Source organism: Oncorhynchus tshawytscha, linkage group LG28, assembly GCF_018296145.1.
Source record: "Oncorhynchus tshawytscha isolate Ot180627B linkage group LG28, Otsh_v2.0, whole genome shotgun sequence".
In the NCBI taxonomy this organism is placed as follows: domain Eukaryota; kingdom Metazoa; phylum Chordata; class Actinopteri; order Salmoniformes; family Salmonidae; genus Oncorhynchus; species Oncorhynchus tshawytscha.
The window spans coordinates 10,710,019-10,723,214 of NC_056456.1; the positions used below are offsets into that span (position 1 = coordinate 10,710,019).

Consider the following 13,196-nt stretch of genomic DNA (forward strand, 5'->3'; position numbering starts at 1 on the left):
TCATCTCCACCACTCTGTACTGTCAGAGAGAAAGGAAGGCGGACAAAGATAGAGAGAGAGAGCGACAGAGAGAGAGAGCGACAGAGAGAGAGAGCGACAGAGAGAGAGAGAGACAGAGAGACAGAGAGAGAGACAGAGAGAGAGAGACAGGGAGAAAGGAAGGCGGACAAAGATAGAGAGAGAGAGAGAGACAGAGAGACAGAGAGAGAGAGAGACAGAGAGAGAGAGACAGAGAGAGAGAGAGAGAGACAGAGAGAGAGAGAGACAGAGAGAGACAGAGAGAGAGAGAGAGAGAGAGAGACAGAGAGAGAGAGACAGAGAGAAAGGAAGGCGGACAAAGATAGAGAGAGAGAGACAGAGAGAGAGAGACAGAGAGAGAGAGACAGAGAGAGAGAGAGAGAGAGAGAGAGAGAGAGAGAGAGAGAGAGAGACAGACAGACAGACAGAGAGAGAAAAAAAAGAGAGAGAGAAAAGAGAGACAGAGAGAGAGAGAGAAAAGAGAGAGAGAGAGAGAGAGAGAGAGAGAGAGAGAGAGAGAGAAGGGTAGAGAGGTGCTCTTGAGAGAGGGGGCCGGGACAGAGGTGTTCTGCTGGATCTAATGTGACATGTGGGGTAAGGTCTCTGAGTGCACACCAGTGGAGGCTGCTGAGGGGAGGACGGATCATAATAATGGCTGGAATGGAGTAAATGGAATGGTATCAACCACATCCATGTTTGACACCATTCCATTCACTCCATTCCGAACATTGTTATTACATTATTATCTGTACACACAGACGGGCTGAGATGGATGCAGGTCTGATGTAGCAGAGGAGCAGAGAAACACTCGTCACTGAGATCAAAGGAGAATAGAGAGAACAGCGAGAGGAAGAGAGGCCCACTCACTGAGGCTCCTTGTAAACATGCTGGCTAGCAGATTGGCATTGTCTCTGCTTCTCTAATCCCCCGAACTAGGACCCTGTAACATCCATGGGACCGTGTGTGTGTGTGTATTCTGGCCTGGGCAAGGGTCTGGGCATGTAGAGGGTCACCTGAGGCTCCTACACCAATCAACTGGCAGAGCTACAGAGAGAGAGATGGCCCTGGGGGGGGGGTTAGAAACAGAGGGATTTGGAGAAAGTCAGAGGGATTTAGAGAAAGACAGTGCTGGAGAATCCACATGAAATACATGTACGGACACCAGAGAGAGAACAATATGTTAAAACCAATGGTTAAAACCAGGGTTTGGTAGGTTACTTTATAAATGTAATCTGTTTCAGTTACCTGTCCAATTATTTTTTATCAGTAACGTAACTTTTGGATTACCCAAACTCAGTAACGTAATCTGATTACATTCCGTTACATTTAGATTACTTTCCCCTAAAGAGGCATTAGAAGAAGACAAAAATGTATGTTGCCAATTGAACAACATCTATTGCAGAATAAATCAATGTTAAGGTTTACATAGTTGGCCATATATGGATGTTACATTTTACTTTATGGGTTGGTTATGTAGGCTTCTTCTAACCTATTGCTGTTACATCCGTCGTTAGATGAATGAGACCAAAGCACAGCGTGGAAAGTGTTCATGATTCTTAATACTGAACTCGGACAAAACAACAAAAATTAAAACCAAACGTAAAGTTCTGCAGGGCTAGACAGCAACTATGGAAAAACAAGATCCCACAATCAAAGGTGGGAAAAAGGGCTGCCTAAGTATGATCCCCAATCAGAGACAACGATAGACAGCTGCCTCTGATTGGGAACCCTACCCGGCCAACAAAGAAATAGAAAAACTAGAATGCCCACCCAAATCACACCCCGACTTAACCAAAGTCTATCAGAATTCCAGTCATTCCAATAAATATTAAACCCATTGATCTTCTAAAATAGGACTTGGAAATATGGAAGTATACATTAGCCAAATTGTTTTACCTGAGCATGACCCCAATACTAAGGACTTATTAGCCAGCCCTACTCTGCTGTTTATGATTTTGTTGTCATGGAGGACTGATTGGGCTCGTTGATTTGAAAAATAAATGCTGCGCTCATGGAAAGGCATGTTTTGAGCACCACCGAAAAGTGTTATTTACATGTGAAAAATGAATGCCGTATGCTACATTGCTATCAGTCGATTGTTTAATCCACAGATTAAACAATAACAAAATGGCGGCCCAGCCTCTGTTTTGGTAAAATGCTGAGGGATCGGCCTGGGGAAATGTAACCACTCTCAGATTGCTAGACAGAGCTATGGATGCAAGGACTGTCCATCCATGATATCAACACTATTGCTTTATCCATGTTATGAGGCTATGTCAACAGTTGTTGACATTTACAATGTTTACAAACACTGGAGAAAAACAAGTTTATATTTTGGGATCTCATAGAGTGTGACAGTTGAACTAAGCTCATGAGGCATTTATAAGTTCTATTCATCAAGAATCAATGGGTATACAGTGCCAGTCAGAAGTTTGGACAACACCTGCTCATTCCAGGGTTTTTCTTTATTTTATACTATTTTCTACATTGTAGAATAGTAGTGAAGAGATCAAAACTAGGTAATAACCCATATGGAATCATGTAGTAACCAAAAAAGTGTTAAACAAATATATTTTAGATTTTGGATTCTTCAAAGTAGCCACCCTTTTTCTTTATGACAGCTTTTTGCATTTGCTCAACCAGCTTCATCAGGAATGATTTTCCAACCATCTTGAAGGAGTTCCCACATATACTGAGCACTTCTTGGCTGCTTTTCCTTCACTCTGAGGTTCAACTCATCCCAAACCATCTCAATTGGGTTGTGGAGACCAGGTCATCTGATGTATCACTCCATCACTCTCCTTCTAGGTCAAGTGGCCCTTACACAGCCTGGAGGTGTGTTTTGGGTCATTGTCCTGTTGAAAAACAAATGATAGCCCCACTAAGCGCAATCCAGATGGGATGGTGTATCGCTGCAGAATTCTGTGGTAGTCATGCTGGTTAAGTGTGCCTTGAATTCTAAATAATTCACAGACAGTGTCACCAGCAAAGAACCCCCACACCATCACACCTCCACCTCCATGCTTCACTGTGGGAACCATACATGTGGATATAATCCATTCACCTTCTCTGCGTCTCACAAAGACACAGCAGTTGGAACCAAAAATCTCAAATTTGGTCTAACGTCCATTGCTCATGTTTCTTGGCCCAAGAAAGTCTCGTCTTCTTATTGGTGTCCTTCAGTAGTGGTTTCTTTGCAGCAATTTGACCATGAAGCCCTGATTCACGCAGTCTCCTCTGAACAGTTGATGCTGAGATGTGAACTCTGTAAAGCATTTATTTGGGTTGCAATTTCTGCGGCTGGTAATGCTAATGAACTTATCCTCTGCAGCAGAGGTAACTCTGGGTCTTTCTGTGGTGGTCCTCATGAGAGCCAGTTTCATCATAGCGCTTGATGGTTTTTGCGACTGCACTTGAAGAAACTTAAAAATGTCTGGTCATTTTCCGGATTGACTGACCTTCATGTCTTAAAGTAATGACGGACTGCCATTTCTCTTTGCTTATTTGAGCTGTTCTTGCCATAATATGGACTTGGTCTTGTACCAAATAGGGCTATCTTCTGTATACCACCCCTACCTTGTCACAACACAACTCATTGGCTCAAACACATTAAAAAGGAAAGAAATTCCACAAATGAACTTTTAACAAGGCTCACCTGTTAATTGAAATGCATTCCAGGTGACTACCGCATGAAGCTGGTTGAGAGAAGGCCAAGAGTGTGCAAAGCTGTCATCAAGGCAAAGGGTGGCTACTTTGAAGAATCTCAAATAAAACATATAAGTTGAACACTTTTTTGGTTACTAAATGATTCCATGTGTTATTTCATAGTTTTGATGTCTTCGCTATTATTCTATAATGTAGAAAATAGTAAAAATAAAGAACAACCCTGGAATGAGTAGGTGTGTCCAAACATTTGACTCATACTGTATATATATTGTCACTTTAAGTCTAAAAGTGTGCGAGTTTGAGCATGTGTTCATTAGGTCTATGGATTTTTTTTTTTTTATCAGCATGAATTAAAGCCCCACTTTTATTCCATAAACTGGGATCGGCACTATGCAGCTGTTGCAAGAGCACATTTTTCACTGGTTGTCCACTGGTTTCAAAAACAATGATTTATAAGCAGCTTAAACTTCTTGAGTTCAACCATTATTGGGTTCAAATGCACATTTAGATTTGTGAACAGCCATCCACAACAACCACAATCCGTAAAGTGCAAATAACTAAATGAGAGAGCAGCAGTGTGATTCACATCAATGCACTTTGTAAACATCATTAATAAGTGATATCCGTATCGTATCCTTACCTCCAAGCGTTCATTCAAGTTGGATAATCTTAGGATGCTGACAGCAGTCGCACCATTGGAAGACATAGTTTGGACTGTAAGCCTACAAAATCCTATTCCTGCTCTTATCCTGCGATCCATCAAACACAGAGAAGTGTCAAAGCTTTTTTCCTCAAACATCCTTTCTGAATTGAAAAGTAATCCTCGAAGTAATCATCTAGTTTTTCAGAAGTATCTGTAATCTTGATTGCAATGTTTTTGCTGGTAATGTAACGGATTACAATTACCGTTTTTTCGTAATCCCTTACATGCAAGGGATTCCGTGTAATCCGTTACTCCCCAACCATGGTTAAAACAATGAACAAATCCTTTCCCTCTCGTTATCGCCATCTAGTGTTTATCCAATGAGCTGCTCCCTCTGTAAGTATGTCACCTGTATCATCACTGGGAGAAGCAAGCTTAATCACAAAAAAATGGATAGATTTATATTTATTTCATGAAAATATTATTTCTGAATATTCTATGGAAATGCACTGGGGAAGAAAATCATATCAGACAGAAAAACTCTTTATACAGTGCATTAGGAAAGTATTCAGACCCCTTGACCTTTTCCACATTTTGTTAGGTTACAGCCTTCTTCTAAAATGGATTCAATTGTTTTTTCCCCTCATCAATCTACACACAATACCCCATAATGACGAAACAAAAACAGGTTTTTAGAAGTGTTAGCTAATTTATCCAACAACAAAAAAACGGAAATATCATATTTACATAAGTATTCAGACCCTTTACTCGATACTTTGTTGAAGCGCCTTTGGCAGCGATTACAACCTTGTGTCTTCTTGGGTATGACACTACAAGCTTGGCACACCTGTGTTTGGGAAGTTTCTCCCATTCCTCTCTGCAGATCCTCTCAAGCTCTGTCAGGTTTAATGGGGAGCATCGCTGCACAGCTATTTTCAGGTCTCTCCAGAGATGTTTGATCGGGGTCAAATCCGGGCTCTGGCTGGGCCACTCAAGGACATTCAGAGACTTGACCCGATGCCACTCCTGTGTTGTCTTGACTGTGTACTTAGGGTTGCTGTCCTGTTGGAAGGTGAATCTTCACCCCAGTCTGAGTTCCTGAGCGCACTGGAGCAGATTTTTCATCAAGGATCTCTCTGTACTTTGCTCCGGTCATCTTTTCCTTAATCCTGACTAGTCTCTCAGTCCCTGCCACCGAAAAACATCCCCACAGCATGATGCTGCCACCACCATTGCTTCACTGGAAAGATGGTGCCAGGTTTCCTCCAGACATGGCGATTGGCATTCAGGACAAAGAGTTCAATCTTGGTTTCATCAGACCAGAGAATCTTGTTTCTCCTTTAGGTGCCTTTTTGCAAACTCCAAGCGGGGCAGTCATGTGCCTTTTACTGAAAAGTGGCTTCCTTCTGGCCACTCTACCATAAAGGCCTGATTGGTGGAGTGCTGCAGAGATGGTTGTCCTTCTGGAAGGTTCTCCCACCTCCACAGCGGAACTCTGGAGCTCTGTCAGAGTGACCATCTGGTTCTTGGTCACCTCACTGACAGAGACCCTTCCCCCCCGATTGCTCAGTTTGGCCAGGCGGCCAGATCTAGGAAGTGTTGGTGGTTCCAAACTTCTTCCATTTAATAATGATGGAGGCCACTGTGTTCTTGGGGATCTTAAATGCTGCAGGCATTTTTTGCTACACTTCCTCAGATCTGTTTCTTAACACAATCCTGTAAAAACAAGAAGTATTTAACCTTTAGCTGTTTGACATGATGGAGGCCACTGTCAACTGTGGGACCGTATATAGACAGGTGTGTACCTTTCCAAATCATGTCCAATCAATTGAATTTACCACAGGTGGACTCCAATCAAGTTATAGAAACATCTCAAGGATGATCAATGGAAACAGGATGTATCTGAGCTCAATTTCGAGTCTCATAGCAAAGGGTCTGAATGCTTATACGGTATTTCTGTTTTTTTATTTTTAATAAATTAGCAAAAATGTCTAAAAACATTTTTTCTCTTTGTCATTATGGGGTATTGTGTGTAGATGGATGAGGGAAAAATACTATTTCATACATTTTAGAATAAGGCTGTAACGTAACAAAATGTAGAAAAAGTCAATGGGTCTGACTAATTTCCGAATGCACTATATATCTCTCACACACACACACCACAGTTCCAAATGTCAGAATCTTTGGTCGGCCACGAAAAATTACTCTCGCCAAATGTCTCACCTTCAGTTCAAAATGTGTTCTCACCTCACGGGTCACTGACTAACCTCTCTCTCAGTGTGTGTGCGTGTGTGTGTGTGTGTGTGCTCGCGTGTTTGTTTATATGTGTGTGTGTGATGCTTCTCAGGGTGCAGACAGAGTGTGTGATGATTGAATCCCAGGTCAGTATTAAACCTCCGGGCATCACATGTGAGTAATGTAACATGTTTCCCACTGTGACACTCTGGGTGGGGAGAAAACTACATTAATGACCTGTTTGTTTTATATGAACTCACACACAGGAGAGGTAACACACACACACACACACACACACACACACACACACACACACACACACACACACACACACACACACACACACACACACACACACACACACACACACACACATGCATGCCTGTCTGGTTGAGTCTCCATCACTCACTGCTTTAGGGTGGTGAAATGCAATAACAGTCATAGATGCATACACACACACACACACACACACAAAATATGCGGTGTGAAATTGGGTCAGCAGTGGAGAGTGGGCTTAATGCCGAGCACATACGCTCCCTGAAATACATCTGCATATTCATGTGGGTGGCTATCAAAGTACACACACACATATGCAGATACACGTGTGGGAACACAGACACTCACAGACAATTACACAATCGTACACATGCACACGACCTCATAATCACATGTTTGAGTTACTGCCAGGAGCAGAGTGTTCACCTTTCGTGGATGCCTTCAGACGTGTGCCTATGTATGTGTCACGATATCCTTTGTGGGAGTGATGATAACTGTATTGACAACTGCTTGCTATTGTTCCTGTAGACACTGGGGCATATGCTGTTTGCTCTCTGTGTCACCAGCGTCACTTAAGAACTATTCTGACCCTAAGTCTCCTCAGTCCCACACACATGCTCAAGTCATAAAACAACATTTTACTTATTCTAATTCTACATATGAAAGAACAAAGAATTTAATCCCACTACACCGGCTCTGACGCTCGTCGGACGTGGCAGGGCTTGAAAATGTTTACGGACTACAAAGACTCCCAGACGAGCTAAATGCCTTTTATGCTCGCTTTGAGGCAAGCAACACTGAAGCATGCATGAGAGCACCAGCTGTTCAGGAAGACTGTGTGATCACACCCTCTGTGGCCGATGTGAGCAAGACCTTTAAACAGGTCAACATTCACAAAGATGTGGGGCCAAACGGATTACCAGGACACATACTCAAAGCATGCATGGACCAACTGGCAAGTGTCTTCACTGACATTTTCAACCTCTCCCTGACCGAGTCTGTAATACCTACATGTTTCAAGCAGACCACCATAGTCTCTGTGCCCAAGAAAGTGAAGGTAACCTGCCTAAATGATTACCGCCCCTTAGCACTCACGTCAGTAGTCTTGAAGTGCTTTGAAAGGCTGGTCATGGCTCACATCAACACCATCATGCTGGAAACCCTAGACCCACTCCAATTCGCATAACGCCCCAACAGATCCACAGATGACGCAATCTCAATTGCACTCCACACTACCCTTTCCCACCTGGACAAAAGGAATACAGTTGTGAGAATGCTGTTCATTGACTACAGCGCAGCATTCAACACCATAGTGCCCACAAAGCTCATCACTAAGATAAGGACCCTGGGACTAAACACCTCCCTCTGCAACTTGAACCTGGACTTCCATATGGGCCGCCCCCAGGTTGTAACAACACATCTGCCACGCTGATCGTCAACACTGGGGCCCCTCAGGGATGCATGCTTAGTCCACTTCTGTACTCCCTGTTCACCCACGACTGCATTTCCAAGCACGACTCCAACACCATCATTAAGTTTGCTGACGACACAACAGTGGTAGGCCTGATCACCGACAACAATGAGACAGCCTATATGGAGGAGGTCAGAGACAAGGCAGTGTAGTGCCAGGACAACACTCTCTCCCTCAATGTGAGCAAGACAAAGGACCTGATCCTGGACTATAGGAAGACAAGGGCCGAACAGGCCCCCATTAACATTGACGGGACTGAAGTGGAGCGGGTAGAGGGTTTCAAGTTCCTTGGTGTCCACATTACCAACGAAATATCATGGTCCAAACACACCCAGACAGTTGTGAAAAGGGTACGACAACACCTTTTCCCCCTCAGGAAACTGAAAAGATTTGGCATGGGTCCCTAGATTCTCAAAAAGTTCTACAGCTGCACCATCGAGAGCATCCTGACCAGTTTGCTCGCTCGGTATCTGGCCGTAAGGTGCTACAGAGGGTAGCGCATATGGCCCAGTACATCACTGGGGCCAAGCTTCATGACATCCAAGACTTATATACTAGGCAGTGTCAGAGGAAGACTACAGTCACCCAAGTCGTAGACTGTTCTCTCTGCTACCGCACGGTAAGCGGTACTGGAGCGCCAAGTCTGGGACCAAAAGGATCCTTAACAGCTTCTACCCCCAAGCCATATGACTGCTGAACAATTAATCCACCCGGACTATTTACATTGAGCCACCTCTCCCCTTTGTTTTGACACTGCTGCTACTTCCTGTTTATTATCCATGCATAGTCACTTTAAATCAAATCAAATCAAATCAAATCAAATTTTATTTGTCACATACACATGGTTAGCAGATGTTAATGCGAGTGTAGCGAAATGCTTGTGCTTCTAGTTCCGACAATGCAGTAATAACGAACAAGTAATCTAACTAACAATTCCAAAAAAACTACTGTCTTATACACAGTATAAGGGGATAAAGAATATGTACATAAGGATATATGAATGAGTGATGGTACAGAGCAGCATAGGCAAGATACAGTAGATGATATCGAGTACAGTATATACATATGAGATAAGTATGTAAACCAAGTGGCATAGTTAAAGTGGCTAGTGATACATGTATTGCATAAGGATGCAGTCGATGATATAGAGTACAGTATCAACGTATGCATATGAGATGAACAATGTAGGGTAAGTAACATTATATAAGGTAGCATTGTTTAAAGTGGCTAGTGATATATTTACATCATTTCCCATCAATTCCCATGATTAAAGTGGCTGGAGTAGAGTCAGTGTCATTGACAGTGTGTTGGCAGTAGCCACTCAATGTTAGTGGTGGCTGTTTAACAGTCTGATGGCCTTGAGATAGAAGCTGTTTTTCAGTCTCTCGGTCCCAGCTTTGATGCACCTGTACTGACCTCGCCTTCTGGATGACAGCGGGGTGAACAGGCAGTGGCTCGGGTGGTTGATGTCCTTGATGATCTTTATGGCCTTCCTGTAGCATCGGGTGGTGTAGGTGTCCTGGAGGGCAGGTAGTTTGCCCCCGGTGATGCGTTGTGCAGACCTCACTACCCTCTGGAGAGCCTTACGGTTGAGGGCGGTGCAGTTGCCATACCAGGCGGTGATACAGCCCGCCAGGATGCTCTCGATTGTGCATCTGTAGAAGTTTGTGAGTGCTTTTGGTGACAAGCCGAATTTCTTCAGCCTCCTGAGGTTGAAGAGGCGCTGCTGCGCCTTCCTCACGATGCTGTCTGTGTGAGTGGACCAATTCAGTTTGTCTGTGATGTGTATGCCGAGGAACTTAAAACTTGCTACCCTCTCCACTACTGTTCCATCGATGTGGATGGGGGGTGTTCCCTCTGCTGTTTCCTGAAGTCCACAATCATCTCCTTAGTTTTGTTGACGTTGAGTGTGAGGTTATTTTCCTGACACCACACTCCGAGGGCCCTCACCTCCTCCCTGTAGGCCGTCTCGTCGTTGTTGGTAATCAAGCCTACCACTGTTGTGTCGTCCGCAAACTTGATGATTGAGTTGGAGGCGTGCATGGCCACGCAGTCGTGGGTGAACAGGGAGTACAGGAGAGGGCTCAGAACGCACCCTTGTGGGGCCCCAGTGTTGAGGATCAGCGGGGAGGAGATGTTGTTGCCTACCCTCACCACCTGGGGCGGCCCGTCAGGAAGTCCAGTACCCAGTTGCACAGGGCGGGGTCGAGACCCAGGGTCTCGAGCTTGATGACGAGCTTGGGGGTACTATGGTGTTGAATGCCGAGCTGTAGTCGATGAACAGCATTCTCACATAGGTATTCCTCTTGTCCAGATGGGTTAGGGCAGTGTGCAGTGTGGTTGAGATTGCATCGTCTGTGGACCTATTTGGGCGGTAAGCAAATTGGAGTGGGTCAAGGGTGTCAGGTAGGGTGGAGGTGATATGGTCCTTGACTAGTCTCTCAAAGCACTTCATGATGACGGATGTGAGTGCTACGGGCGGTAGTCGTTTAGCTCAGTTACCTTAGCTTTCTTGGGAACAGGAACAATGGTGGCCCTCTTGAAGCATGTGGGAACAGCAGACTGGTATAGGGATTGATTGAATATGTCCGTAAACACACCGGCCAGCTGGTCTGCGCATGCTCTGAGGGCGCGGCTGGGGATGCCGTCTGGGCCTGCAGCCTTGCGAGGGTTAACACGTTTAAATGTCTTACTCACTTCGGCTGCAGTGAAGGAGAGACCGCATGTTTCCGTTGCAGGCCGTGTCAGTGGCACTGTATTGTCCTCAAAGCGGGCAAAAAAGTTATTTAGTCTGCCTGGGAGCAAGACATCCTGGTCCGTGACTTTACAAAACTTTACCTCGACTAACCTGTACCCCCTCACATTGGCTCAGTACCGGTACCCCCTGTATATAGCCTCGTTATTGTTATGTATTTTCTTAACTCTATTTCTTGAACTGCATTGTTGGTTAAGGGCTTGTAGTAAGCAATTCACGGTAAGGTCTGCACCTGTTGTATTTCGGCAAATGGGATTTGATCTGTTGTATGTGACAAATGGGATTTGATTTGAAATTGATTCCAGTGTCTTTCTTCCCTCTCTGTCTCTCTCCATCTCCCTTTCCCTTTTTCTCTCCTTCTTTTCGATCTCCAGGTGACAGTCTTCGATGAATAATATACCCATCCCTAGAATGACTATTTAATAAAACTATCAACATGAAACTCAGTACGTCCTTAGAAAGTGAAACACTAACGTTTCAGTAGAACCACGAGGTAAGGACAATGACATATAAATTAAACCATCCCATCCAGAGGTAGCAGACTGAAAAACAGAGACAGCGAGAGAACGAGAGCGAAAGACGGTGCGGCTTCCCTGAGGATAAACATGTCAAACCATGTGGTTGGCGTATCTGACTTTCTCTCTGAGAAATGAACAACCATTTTCTCTGACAAAGCATTTTTCTGCACTGCATATTTGCAGAAAGTGGGTGGAAACTGTATTTTGTGCAAAAGTGAGAAACATTGAGAGGGTAACAAAGGAAACAGAGCCAGTGAGCAGATTGTTATGAAGCCCCATCGGGGTAAGGGAGGGCAGACTTTTGAAGAGAGAGACAGTGGGTTGAGCCGAGTGGAGCGAGAGAATATGTGGATGTGTGTGCGTGTGTATGTAAAAGCATGCAGGCTTGTGTGCGTGTATCCTTGTGTGTGCTTGTGTATGTGCTTCATGTGTGCGTGTGTGTGTGTGTGTGTATGTGTGCGCGGACTTGCCTGTTTGTGTGCGTGATCGCCTGTGTGTGTGTGTGTAGGGGGGTTGGGGACTCTCACAGTGAGACCTGGGCGTATGATTTATTTCAGAATACTAATGTCTCTTTGATCTCCCTCTGCTTAAAACAACCCCCTGCTGGGATCACACGCACACCATTGTTGTGTCCCTCTCAATTCACTAAGCAGGCCACATTTATGCACTTACACTCGCAGGGAAGTACGGACGCAAGCGCGTGCACACACACATACACACACTCCAGGGTGTCTAATCTACTTTAGCTTTAATCGAATCCGTAGAGATCCAATTACAAAGATAGAGGGATATTTGTTTTTCGGTGAGCATCCTAAAAGACTAATTAAATGTTCATGTAAAGATGACATTATTTGATACAACACAAAATGTATTTTCACTTTCATAATTGCTCTTTGTTGTATAAATCTGTTTGAAGTTGGGTCCTATAATTCTAAGTAAGTGATTCACTGTATCAGAGAATACCACTGGTCCTTAAATGAGGTGTGTGGGTTGTTTTCTGTCCTCTAACTACAGAAACAAAATATGCATGCTTTACTGTTGCAGGGTTAGGCCACACGTTTCTTATAATGCACATCTTGGTATATATTTCTAACACACACACACACACAACCACACCTTGGTTATGTGGATACCCTGTAAATAAATCTCTAGGAGGGTGACCAGTAAAAATGCTCCTTTCAGCCAGCAGTAAAACTCGTCCATGCAAGGCTGCCTCTGGCGTTTGGTATGATGATGGCGCCACCTCATGGACGAAAACACGAAAACACTCTTTTCCTCCTACCTGAAATTTCGCTGCTCTGTCTGGATCACTCGAAAATAGCCCAGGTGAGCGCATTTATAACTAGAAAATGGTAAAACGTAAAATGATAATGTGTTTTTTTTCCACCACTTGAGGGAATTACACTGAGTAGACTCTTTCAATCTAATTTTGTTAAGGAAAAACATTGTCAGAAGCGGGATTCGAACCCGCGCCTCCATTCGGAGACCAGAATACCCCTTTTACCCAGGAAGGATTTTCACCTTGAGTCTGGCGCCTTAGACCGCTCGGCCATCCTGACAACTGTACTTTCTTATGTTTCTTATAGCTTTAGTATTCTATGACCTAAAGTCTTG

The 13,196-nt window shown here is 44.2% G+C and overlaps 1 non-coding gene across 1 annotated transcript; it reads right to left on the reverse strand.

The window, feature by feature from the left end:
* Positions 1 to 13,028: 13,028 nt before the first annotated feature.
* trnal-caa lies at positions 13,029 to 13,141 on the reverse strand. The gene is made up of 2 exons: positions 13,104 to 13,141; positions 13,029 to 13,074 (listed from the first exon to the last, which is right to left on the reverse strand). It is a non-coding gene; the product is annotated as a tRNA-Leu (tRNA).
* Between the last annotated feature and the right edge of the window lie 55 nt (positions 13,142 to 13,196).